Here is a 13,037-nt window from a genome sequence, read left to right as displayed (position 1 = left end):
CCAAACACACACACACACACACACACACACACACACACACACACACACTGCTTTACCAGCTATTTAGGATCCTTTCATCTAGTCAAGTCTATATATTTAAATTAACCAGCCCAAATACTGAAAGCAGTGATAAGGATGGGCATCCTCCTCTCGTCTCTGCCATTAAGGGAAAGCTTTCTGCCCGTTCAAACTGAAACAGCCATGGGCTTTGCATCAATGTCCTTTTCAGGTGGAGAAGTCCACTGCCAACACTGACTTCCTGCGTGTCATTAAACACAGTAAAACACAGGACTCAGTTCCTGTGTCTGCCACACCACCTTCTTACCCTCTGCCCTCTGACTTAGCTTGCTACTTCTCCCATACGTGAAGCCTCTACTGCATGGCATTACATCTCTCCCCAGTTAGTCATCATATCAACCTTCAACCTGGGTCAAAGGATCCATCTCTTTTCATTGTAAGAACACATTGGTATCTGTATACAGCCTTGTCCTGCCAGTGCTCGTAATGTCTGTAACTGTTCTTACAGGGCAGACATGATCACCAGGGCTCTGTAGGTGGGAACAAGGAAGACAGAGACTACACCTGACTCAGTATCTAAGCTAGGACATCTAGGTCTAGGGGTCATTCTCTTAAGATTTCGTGGCTTAGTAACTCCTTTTGTTTGCTTGTAGTATTTACATTCTGCATATAAGCATGCCAATCCAGTTTATAACTATAGCTTAGTGTTTCTCATCACTGTGGCTGATGGTCAGAAGATATCTAATTCACATGTGGGATGCTGGTCACAAGCCACAGTTTGCACAGGATCATGGCAAAACTGCTGACTACACACAGCCATAGAGATTTGCAGGGTTCATTAGTTCTGAGAAAGACCAGCTATTCAATACAGTGTTCCCGAGGCACCTGGCTACATCTGCTATGCCCACTGCATGAATAGCCTGGAAGCTGTGCTCAAGGAAATACTTGGAGAAACACCAGCCTGAGGTAGGCCAGTAACAGCCCCAGAAGTATGCCTCTGCCTTCCTTTCTGCACTGGCTCTGCTCCTTTATAAAAAGTCTAAAGAAAGATGAGCTTGATGGAATGTACCCATAACCCCAGCATTCACGACACTGAGTGAGGCAGGAGGATCATGAGCCAGCCTGTACAATGAGTTTATCTTAAAACCTAAAAAGTTTACGTTACAGGCAGTGAAAGCTTTTTGAGGACCTCAGAAAGACCCACTCCTAAGTCCTTTGATTCCTTTCCCGGTTGTCCCAACAGCGACAGCAGGATACAGGACTGCTGAGAACTCCATGTCCCTGTAAGTTAGAGACATATGTTCACCCCAGAGGTGGATTATACTTCTCAGGGCAACCCTCCACTGTGTCCACCACAAAGACTCACCTCGACAGTTAAATCATGTTTTCAGATGCAGACACCTTCATCCTCACAGCTTCGGCTTCCGGGTCTTCCGAGTTATCTACTTGAGCTCTCTGGAGGGGGGGAGGGAGGAGAGAAAGAGAGAGAGCAAGCTCTTACACTGAGGTCCAAGAAAGAAAGCAGAAAATGATATAACACACTCCCCAACACCCAATCCTTGACTACAATTACCAAGCTCAGACCCAGGAGTAAACCAGACCTCCTCACTTCACACTTTAAACACATGGAGACCTGGAAGCAAAAGAGCAGATGGCCTCCTCTGGGAGTTAGATGTCACATCCAAGAGTCCCTGACAATTCGGGGTCCCTTAGAGGAATGAGTGTTGGAAGCGCAGAGGCGGGAGCAGGCCACCTAAGGCGTCCACATAGGGTGATTTAGCACACTGTCTCTGAACGCTGAGTTCAGGGTGGGACAGTCTTGAACACTTATTTTCTTCAAAGATTGGTGAGTCTGGGAACAGCGCATCTGCACTAGAAGGTTCTAGAGTAGAATGATCATCAACACACACCCCTCCCCATCTTGTATAATGAGATGTTGAGTGTAATGACAGATAGGGAGACTGGGAGAATCAACGCTCACATTTGAAATGGGTGAGTGGCCACGTGGCATTCTGATGGCTCAGCTGGGAGAGGTGCTGACACAGCAAGGCTCCTATCCCAAGATGCAGAGCAAAACTAAGGTCATAGGCCCACAGTGATGTCTGGGGGTAATGTTTTCCGGTAGGCGCCAAGCTATTTCTATTTCATGGCAAGTCTCACCATCACTTCCTGTGTCCGCTTTTGAAATTGCTAGGAAGGAGCTCACTTGAGCACTAAGTGCCCAGCATTGAACAGGCTGAAGATGGCCCAGCACCATGGAGTTTCCAACTCATGGTAGGAGTGAGCTTGCTCAGGCTGGTATCCAGAGAACGGGGCTCACTTCCAAACCAGAGGCAGACAGCTCGAGCTGAGTAGAAGGGGGCTGGTAATCAGTCCTTGTGAAGTTTCCACAAGGCAAAATGATTATCAGTACCACGTGGTGAAATGTAGTCAGCCATTAACTCATTACCTGAAGCCACAAAGACTGCCATGGTACTTATAAAAATAGAATAGTCCAGTGTGTGTGTGTGTGTGTGTGTGTGTGTGTGTGTGTAATCATGTCCTCTCTTTCTCCACAAATCTGTTTATTACTAAACTGCTTTGGAGGCCTTATAAAGTGGGCTAGAACAATTAAAGGCCATGTCCCCCCCACCCCCCCGCTACTCCCCAGTGCCTTAAACTATGGAGGAATGTGGCTGCTTCTGAAGGAGTGGAGTGTCAAACATGGAAAAGACAAGAGAGACATTCGCATGAAAAGAAAGGGAGAGGGAAGCAAGCCACAGCTGGAGAAGACAATTTTCATCTCTGCCCAGATGATACCTCCCTCCATGGAATAGGGGCCTCTAAGTTTGCTGTGCACAAGACACCTTGGGATGTAGAAGTATAGGTTGAGGTAGAAGAAATTCTTCAAGAGTGCTCTGCAGCGTAGGTACCAGGAAGGATTCTGAAAGCTGACAGGCCACTGGGTTGTTGTAGAACTGCAGATTGCTCCAAGACAAATGTGGTAACTAAACAGAGAAACTTCCTCAGCACATATAGCACCTTCATAGAGCAGCGTGTGGTGGGGGAGGGGCCTGCTCACTGCAATCAGGACAATGTGGGAGAAAGAAAAGAGCAAAGTCAAGTTTACTGACAGGTTGAAACTAAAAAATCTAGTCAAACTGCTATAAAGAATGGGGGCAGGAGGGGAAGAACTAGAAAAAGAAAGTAGGCAAAAATGGAAATGAATGAGAAGAGAATTCCTAATGTGGCTGATATGAAAAGGGAGGAGGGGCCGGGAGCCAGCTCAGAGGTCAAGAGCTCTTGCTCTCCATGTAGAAGATCTGGGGTCCATCCGCAGCACCGTCAGGTGCCTCACAAGTGCCCCACAACCCCAGTTCCAGGGGATCTGACACCCCTGGATTCTGTGAGCATCACACACTCAATGAGATCCATACAGATATACATGTAGGTATTCATGTAATTTTAAAAAAATGACAAGAGACAGTTGAAAGTCAGGGCCACCTAAGCACCTGTCTGCCTCTCTGGAGCCACTCCCTTCTTTCTCAAGGGACCCCTCACTTTCTATACGAGGTATGTCTCTCTGGGAAGAGTAGGAGGCCTAGCTTTAGGTCAGGGCTTCTTTCTAAAGGTTCATTGGGTTGACAGAAGCAGTTACCCATAGCATATGGATTGGTTCATGTACTTCAGGCATCTAGTGGTCCCTGTTCTAGAGACTGAGGAATGTTCCCTGTCATGGGACCTGGCTCCTAAATGCTGGGTATTTCTCAGTCTCCTCCCAGGATATCCAGAAGCACGGGAAGCAGGTTCTTAGAGAGTTTCACAGGGCCTCAGGGACTTCCTCCAGACTCAGTCCTCAAGATTCTCTCAGGCTCCTTCCCAGGGACACTTTCCTAGACTGCCTTGCTTCCTGCTCAGGGACATCTGTCAATGAACAGGACAGTGGTGGCCAGGTCATCTTTGGAAGATTGGTTCCATGTTCCCTGTGGATAGCCAAATGCACAGACACTAGAGTTCCTTAAGCAGCTCAATGGAGTATTGGAATAACCTCCCAACAGCCTCCCCAGAGCTGTTCTTCATCTCCAGATGACCTGTAATACTAACAAGCAAGTGCCATGTTACAGCCCACTGCTTACAGTACAACAATGAGGAGAGTCAGTGTATGTTCAGTATAGGGGTTTGCTTGCTCTGACTATGCCTGGTCTGCAGAGATTGAGGAATCCGTAGGCCCAGGGGGCTGACCCTTCATCTTAACCTTTAGGGTTGCCTTAGCCACAGCAATGATTGACTGTGATCAGAACTATAGAATACTCATCAATCAATATTTGGCTGCTTCTAAATACTAAATACCTCCCTAATAAAATTGTCAAAACAATTTCAAGATATAAATAAATAACACCAAATAAAAACAAAACAAAATAAGAACAACTTACTACCAAAGGGGCTCCGCTGGTAGGAACTCTGCTATGACAGCAGACATCACCATGCGCCTGCTAATAGGCTAGGCCTAGCCCAGCTCCTTGCACATATACTTAACAGACTGCTACTTTCAGCTTCTCATTCTGTTAGCATTAAATCTAGGTGGGAACAAGTTGAAAGAAAACTATTAGTAAGAAACTAGATTGTCGGCGAAAGAGACAAGTATAGAAGCAAAGGACAATGACAAAGTGAAAAGATGTTACCCAGAGACAGCCAGCGGAGACAAGGTGGAGGAAGGGCTCCTGTCACAACTCTCCAGGCCCGATGCAATGCCTTTAGAAAATAGAAAGGAGAGTGCTCATGGCACACTGGGATGTCTGTGCTCCATCTTGAGTGGTGTGGTGTGGTGTGTGTGTGTGTGTGTGTGTGTGTGTGTGTGTGTGTGTGTTGTATGTGTGCACAATCATGCAGCACTGAGACAAATAATAAGTCATAGACTCTCCTGGCTGACAGCACAGAGCAGCTGCCCATATTATCTGTCAGGAAGATTATGTTATTTTCTGACTCGAGATTTAGGATATTGTACACTAGAACAATGTCTATAGCCCAGTGGATATTTTCCTAAATAATGAATTATTAAGTAAATGTTGGTGGTTTTCACTGAGTACATATTAAAGTTGACTCCATCGACAGTACCCACATTTCACATGTTTCTGCTCCTCTAAACCAGCCTGCTTGTTTTGGTAAACCGGAATCCTGATACCGTGTGCCTCTAAGTCAATGGGCACGTAAGCCTCAATGGACACTGACAGAGAGCCAGGGACAGCCACTGGTCCCAAGGTACTCACAGCCCAAATAACAGCTGACACAGAGGACACAGAAGCAGAGAAAGCTAAAGTAAGTACCATAACCCTCCCAAGGAGGCCAAACTCTAGCATGCTTCTGCCCTCAGGGGAAGTTTCCTGCATGATAAGCTCTCCACTTTGTGAGCTTGAGCTATTACTGTTTATATATGTCCGTAAGTATGCATATTTGCATCCATAGTCATGCACAGGCGCTCTCGTGCACACGCTCACACACACACACACACACACACACACACACACTTTTTTCTAAAGCCTTTGGTGGAGATTTTTTGGGTAATGCCACGCCCACTCCAGTGAAGTCTGCTTGACAGGCCGAGAGGCCTAGAAGCATTCACGAGGCAAAGAGTTTCAAGGAAATTCAGCCTCCTGGAACCTTGGCATTCCCATAGCTAGAATGCCCCAGATTTGTCCATGCAATACTGTGGAGGGTCTTGCATGCATTTTTACAGTATTTTACTGGAAGTTACTTTCATATGCAAGTATTTACCAAGGCCTAGGAAATAGGGGGATTGTGGTATTGCATTATTCATGAGAAGGTCTGCTAGAGCAGAACCCCCTGGTGCTAGCTCTCACAAGGCTCAAAGGAGTAGCACAAATTGTGACTAGGGTGTAAAATCCTTACCTGTCTTTAGCTGACCCTAGGCAGAGCTGTTTTATCTTTACTGTAAACAGTACCTGGCTCCTCCTGTTAGTCCTTTTGAAGTCATTCCTCTGTTTTGTGTCAGATAACTTCAATGTACTTTGCCTGTTGTGACATCCTACCCCTTTGTTTTCTGTATTATATAAGATTGGTGTTCACTTTGTGACAATACACTCAGATTCTACACACTCTCTCCTGTGGACGCTATCAAATTCCCATCTGAATCCATGCCCATCTGTCCGAGACTCTGCTCCCCAGGGATTGAGGAGGGCCCACTGAGCCCCTGTCCATGGCAGGGTAGCTTAGTAACAGAGTGTTCCTAGCACACACAAAGTTCTGGGTTCAATCCTCAGTACTGCAAACAAACAAACAAACAAATAACAACAACATCTGATGACTTCTACTCCTAACCTGAAAATGAACAAATAAGTAGCAACCATTGAAGAAAACCTCTTCTTGCTACACGACAGGCATGTGCTTACATAAAATGCTCTGACATTACCTACAGCATCAGAATCTAAGGCCCAACCCTGTAACTTAAAATTAGGGTTAAAACAATGAGGATAATAATTACAATTCTAATTAAGCTTCTATAAGGCATCGTTGTGAAGACGGCACTTCGGCGTCTCACCAGAACATCACAGCTTCACTCCAAGGACCTGAACACATCTGTAAGCATGGGAGAATGTGTTACAAACAATCTGAAGTCCCTGAATTAGCCAGCATAGTGAGAAAACTACGACAGAGGCAAAGGGTTGACTCCCCAGTGCAAGGCTGTCGGGCAAGAGCAACATGTGCTTTGAGTCATCTTCACTGTTCTCTGAATTCCTAGGACCACTGAGGTCCACTCCCACTTTCAATCCTGGTGAAAGCAAGTTTTTTCTTCCTAACTTTGAGTGGACACTGGCCAGGTTTTAATCTTTGCTGCCTAGATGACACCTAGGCAAATAGCAATTTTAAAGGCTTGCTGTTCTGTATACTAGATTTGATACAAAAAAAAAAATGTACACTAAGGGCTTGTGATGATTAGCTACACAAGTTAGAGTCATCTACATCTACAAAGAGGGAACCTTCATAGAGGAATCACCTTGATCATATGGTCTGTGGACCGGTCTGTGTAGGAGGCATTACTTGATTAATGATTGATGCAGCTGATGCTATCCCTGGGCATGCAGTCTTGGGTTGTATAATAAAATAAGATGAGCAAGCCCTGAGGAGCAAGCAGGAAAGAATCAGCACATCACCATGGCCTCTGCTTCAGGGGCCACACTCTTCCAGACCTCCTTTTATGATGAATGGCAACCTGAGGAATGAAATAAACCTTTCCTCTCCAAGCTGTTTTTGGTTTATGTTTTATACCAGCAACATAAAAGCAATTCAGGACTGGCTCAGGCTCACTGTGCATACCCTGCCCACATACTCTCAGTGTGAAGGGAAGGTGAAGGATCCAGACTGAATCTTGGTAGTCTTCATCTTTTCTCTCCATCATTTAAGCTGGATACCTTGTTACCACCTTACCAGGTAACTCTCCAAAGCTTCAAGGATGAGTATGCCCAGGAGCCAGTGGCTGCCCTTTTAGTAAGATGTGCATAACGCCAAGAGCCTGCAGCAGCTTCTCCAACTCTCTTATACTTTCTTAGTCATATTCTTAAGTGAATGTGCATTTGTGAGACTTTACATACAGCCTACAGACAATGCTTAGCACAACATAAATTCCTAGTTTTCCTTGAGGTAAACTCTGAAATCAAGAGTGAAGCCAGGCTGCATCAATGACAGTGAATACTCATGGACAGAATCAATATAACCCAGTTCTTAGTAGGTAGGTGCCCATGAATAGATCCTCTGGTTCGTTGCTTATGTGTATGCTTCCTGGTCCCCTAAGATCAAGCTTATGTTTAAGCCTCATGACAAGGACTTCTAAATGCAAAGCCAAGTTGGTTAGATTTCCTCCAGGTCTGTTTGTTGACAAATGGTCACTCAGTATACTATAATTTTTTCTTGACCAAGTCCAGCTTGACCAAGTCCAGCGGGTGTCCAAACTACAAATATTGCTAAATTCTAACAGCCCAGATGCCTATTAACTAACTAAGTAACTAAGTAACTAACTAGCTAGCTAACTAACTAATTAACTAGCTAACTAACTAACAGAATGGCAACATACACAGCCTGCATATACAGGCAATGGGATGATTCACATAAATAAAGCATGCAATTTAAAGTACCACTTCTACAAATTCCTATTTTGTATTTCTGTATCACATCAACCATGGCTTTCTTTAATCATAAAATGTGAAGCTGCTTTATGAGGAAATGTCAAAATTAAAGGGAAACAGTGCTCAAAAAATAATTTTTAGATGGAGATAGCAATAAGAAAGAAAAAAACATTTAAAGAATAATCTGTGTCAAATCTCCCAAGCAGAGAGTATAGGAGCCCAGATTTCAAAGGTCTGGAGTTCAAGGCCAGCCTGGCCACTCTGTGAGAGCTGGCCAAAAGAAACTCCCCAAATATCTAGTTTAAACATAATTGTTCAACTCATAACTCAACTCTGCAAATGGAGGAAATGAGCTGAGAAATGAGGACAAAGCACCCCAGAAACCATAGCTTTCTCCTGCACCTCTGTGACTAAGAAATGAGTAAAGGACACAGAGGCACGATGCCCTTTAAAGGCCTGTGGCCCAAGTCAATGGATGGTAACAAAAGCACTCTGCCGGGCACTGGCCACTAGAGGTCAGAGGAGCCATCAGATACCTGCTTCCTGTCAAATGAATATGACTCATTCCTCTTTTGAGCAGTTTCACCCTTGATCTCACCGGGCACAGAAGGAAATGAGCAGGTGTCCAGCTCCCACGCCACAGACCGTGGCAAACAAGAGAAACAGGTCTTTGGCTGCATTACTAATAATGACCACAGTAGCTGCTCTCGGCACCGTCTTCATATTAACAGCTAGTCATCACTAGTTCCAATTAGCAGCCTCTTTCTATAGCTGAGGAAACAGGCATAGGTTAAACAGAAAGGAGGATGAGGGATTTGTAGACAGACAGATACTCATGTGTGGATTATGATATACTATATACACTTACAACACAATGGCGCACTAAAAAGGGAAGAATGTTACTATATCTAAATTACGAAGTGATGAATCTGACTTTTATTTTTTTATTTTTGGTTTTTCAAGACAGGGTTTCTCTGTATAGCCCTGGCTGTCCTGGAACTCACTCTGGAGACCGGGCTGGCCTCGAACTCAGATATCCGCCTGTCTCTGCCTCCCAAGAGCTGGGATCAAAGGCGTGTGCCACCACCACCCAGCTTAATCTGACTTTTAAAAGCAACTCAGCAGTTACATCAACAAAACTATTGGCTACAAGGTCCTACACACCATGACGTTTGTTTGTTTTGGAGAACCATGATCCTGTTTTCTTCACACTTATTTACAGGGAGATTACTGGTAGGGATGTTGATTACATATGTAAGGAATAAAGGTTCTTTTCATTGTATGACAGTTCCTAAAGTACCCTGGAGTATATAGACAGTCTGGGGGCTGTACCTTAGAGTGTAGACAGCCTGAGAATATACCCCTGATGTGTAGAGAGTCTGCGGGCCATACCCTGGCGTGTAGATAGTCTGCTATGCTGCAAAGCAATGAAAACTAACTGCTGAAGTCTTTACCAAGAAGCAAAACAAGATTACTCTTAGCTATGGAATGGCAAGCCTTGAGTGATATAGAAAATAGCTTTTTAAAGAAAACTTACAACATTGTTGAAAAACTTTAATTGTAATATGATCTAGTTTGTAGACTCAGGCTCCAAACAATGTCAGAAATCTGGCTCTCTCCTTGACTCAATACTCAACAGTCTTGGTGGTCTATGTGTACAAAGTATCCCAGATCCAGTGATCCATCAAAACCTTTGTCACCAAAGACATATATTCTGAGTAATGGGATCTAAGTAGAAAAGATTCGAATGACAGGATTGATCAACACACACCGAGTGTGTAAGAAAAGCACAAGGACAAAACCATGGTAGGTGTGAGGGCTTCTATTGTAGATTACACCATGCCCAGGCGTCTCTGAGAGGGTGATGCTGGAGTTAAGCTCAGGGGACATCACAGAAAGCCCTGCACAATCAGTGATGAGCACATTCAGGCAAGGGAGGAACAAGGCCCAATTCCTAGCTCTTGAGATGGGAGTGGGAGATGGATGTTCAAGAGACGTATGGTGTGGTCAGCCTGGTTGGAATAGAGAATGGGAAAGGAAGAAGACTACGTGGTCTCTAGGCCAGAGTGGCTGGAAACAGCTGAGAGCAGATACCCATCATGGATTTGTAATGGCAAGGACAGATGTGCTAAGTGCATCAGTTTAATCCCCTCAAGACGGATGCAGTGCCTGGTGGCCAGCGAGCCCCAGGTTCCACATGACAGCATGTGGTGCATGTCCCCAAATCACATGCTACATCTAAGACAAAGTCTTCATCCAGTATTAGAAAACCAAGGCAAGGTTTAAGTGATTCTTGCTTAGAATAACTGCGGTCTTCTACTAAGGCTTCTTCCAGGAAGCTATCAACTGCAGCCTTCCATCTCTTCCTCCATCTCAGCCCTGAGAACAGCAGCCCGGAGCCTGATGGGAAGCTCGATCAAATAACCCACTCAGACTCCCCAGAGAACACAAGCCTCACTTTTCATCTGACCTTGAGAAAATGGTTCAAGCCACTCCAAACCATCTGACACTTCATCTGCTTCTCATTTTTTAAGTTTTACTTAAAAAAAGAAAAAAGTTCCCAAGTCATTCACTTCTTCATTATCAGCCAAGAAAGAGACAACTTGTGGGCACATAAGGCCAGCAGGGGCAACTCAGATGGCTTCCCAGTTGTTTACCTGTAGTGACGTTCTTTAATGTTCTACTACATACCATATATTTTAGAATATGCTCTTGGAAAGATTCACCCTTTAAAAACTGTTTAGCTCTGAATGATTGCTCAAACCTTTCAATGTAGTGACTTTCCCACAGAATCTGCTATTAAAGACAGATTTTCCTGGTTTACTGCTTTAAGACGTCCAGATACACTCTTCTCCCCCATCTGCTCTTGGGGCCTCCACTCACGGTCTCACTTCTACACAGACCAGCTGTTCCTGCCTTCCTCTCTGCTCTAGGCTTCCCTCAGGTCACCTGCTCAGATAATCACCACACTTCCTCCCCAGAGCTCCACACCAATTGTCTCTGTTCTTAGTTTCTCAAAAACCTTAGAGTTAAAACACACACACTCACTCAGTGTCAAGCCCTCTGCCGGGACTGGATTAGTGTGGTTTTCTTGTTGAATTCCTGTGCTATAATGACCTAAAGATGGGTTAGATCTGGAATCTCCGAGGTCTGTTAAATATTAACCGTGATGTGAAATGCTGGAAAACTGGGTCAGTCTGAGTCCCTGTTATGAATCCAGACTGCTATCATTTCTTTGTGTGGTTCTAGAAGACTCTCAGAAACTCACACAACTCCCAGGTATCACGTGTTCACAGGAGAAGCTGCTGAAACCTACAGCCTCTCTCTGGGGAAAACTCCAAACAAAACTCCAAAACTCCTTCTAGAACAGGATTCAGCAAGTTGTAGCTGCCAGTGTCAGATCCAGCTGGCTGTTCTCTTTTGTCAATAAAGTTTTATTGAGACACAATCATGTTAATTTATTTTCGTATTACCTGCTCTGTTTTTCCCCCTGCTACAATGGTGGGAGGAGCTGGATAAGAATGACAGTGCCTTTAAAACACGAAACGTTCACTCTCTGGTCCTTTGTGGAAAAGTATGCCCTTGAGCTTTAGGAAAATAAATGGAAAAAATGATCAAGAAATGACCACATAAACAGGATCTCAAACCAAGTCCTTGGTATCTGACAGACAATGGAAATGTCTGCTTTCTTAGTCTCAAGGGCCTCTTTGCTATGCACCATGCTCCCTGGGACGTTGACAAGGGCTCTACTCAGAACCAAGGTCCTTCTAACACCAGCTGCTTTCTGTCTCACCCACTCTCTATAGTCTGCCTTCCCACCTAGGGTGTGGGCTCCTCTGGGGAAGAGCATCTCTCTTTTCTTTTCTTTTACTTCCCAGAACCAGGTACATGCTAGTATTTCAGCAAAGCTGGAGTCTGTGGATGAATGGAGGAAAAGATCAGAAAGATCAGCACTAGAAATAGCCTTGTTTCTAGATGATGCTATGCTGACCAGCTTAAGAAGATATTAGTAAATAACAGCAGAATTTCCCAAATCAACTTTCACAAAGAAAGACTTTTTTTTTTTTTGTATCTTGGATATGAGGAAGGGATAGTGCCTCACACTGTTAATGGGAGGCAGGGACAGGCAGATCTCTGTGAGTTCAAGGGTTGTCTGGTCTACACATGGAGTTTTAGGTCAGTGAGGTCAAAACCTGACTCGAAGAGGAAGAGGAGGAAGAGGAAGAAGGGGAGAAAGAGGAAGAGGAGGAAGGAAGAGGAAAAAAATACAACAAAATAGATTTACCTAGAAATGAGTGTTGGCAGGCAGGCAAAGGGAAGGTTAATATGTCAACTCCATGTAGCTGCTGGGAAGTTCCAGTGACAGGGAAGTACAGGAGGGACAACCCCTCACCTGAATCGCTGGGGACGATTCCAAATGTCATACACTTCTGATTGTGGGAGCTCTGTATGTACACATTGAGGTACCTTGGGGTTGGGACCCACCTCTAAGCACAAATCCCATGCCCCTCTCCTCTGTCTGAAGGAGATTCCATCATCTTAGCATGCTGACTATGTTCTGACCATCACACAAGGACAGATGGATGATATTTGTCCCAGGGCACAGATGGGTAGCAATTCAAAGGTGTCAGACTTTGGAGAACCTGGGTTCTTAGTTTTTAGATTAGGGTGACTCAGTTTAAACCGTGACTTTTATTTCAATTTAACCCAAGTTCTAACCAAGACTCTCATCTCCAAATAAAAACACAAGGGACTCCATGCAATCCAGTCACAGCCATGCGCTTTACCTGGTGATGAATTCTCAAAAGCAGCTGTATCATTTGTTTTGCTGTTGTGCAGCTGTATCATTTGTTTTGCTGTTGTGCAGCTGTATCATTTGTTTTGCTGTTGTGCAGCTGTATC

The 13,037-nt window shown here is 44.6% G+C and overlaps 1 protein-coding gene across 1 annotated transcript in view; it reads right to left on the bottom strand.

Moving 5' to 3' along the window:
• The window catches only part of Svil (supervillin), a 186,262-nt gene that overhangs the window by 133,661 nt on the left and 39,564 nt on the right, over positions 1-13,037 (bottom strand). The window contains exon 2 of the mRNA XM_029547120.1: positions 1,385-1,473. The gene's annotated coding sequence lies outside the window, so the exon portion shown is untranslated. The remainder of the gene's footprint in view (positions 1-1,384; positions 1,474-13,037) is intronic.

The sequence above is a fragment of the Mus pahari genome, chromosome 15 (genome assembly GCF_900095145.1).
Source record: "Mus pahari chromosome 15, PAHARI_EIJ_v1.1, whole genome shotgun sequence".
NCBI classification, from domain to species: Eukaryota; Metazoa; Chordata; class Mammalia; order Rodentia; family Muridae; genus Mus; species Mus pahari.
The sequence above is the reverse complement of the archived record's forward strand: the minus strand, read 5'-3'. Positions and strand labels throughout refer to the sequence as shown.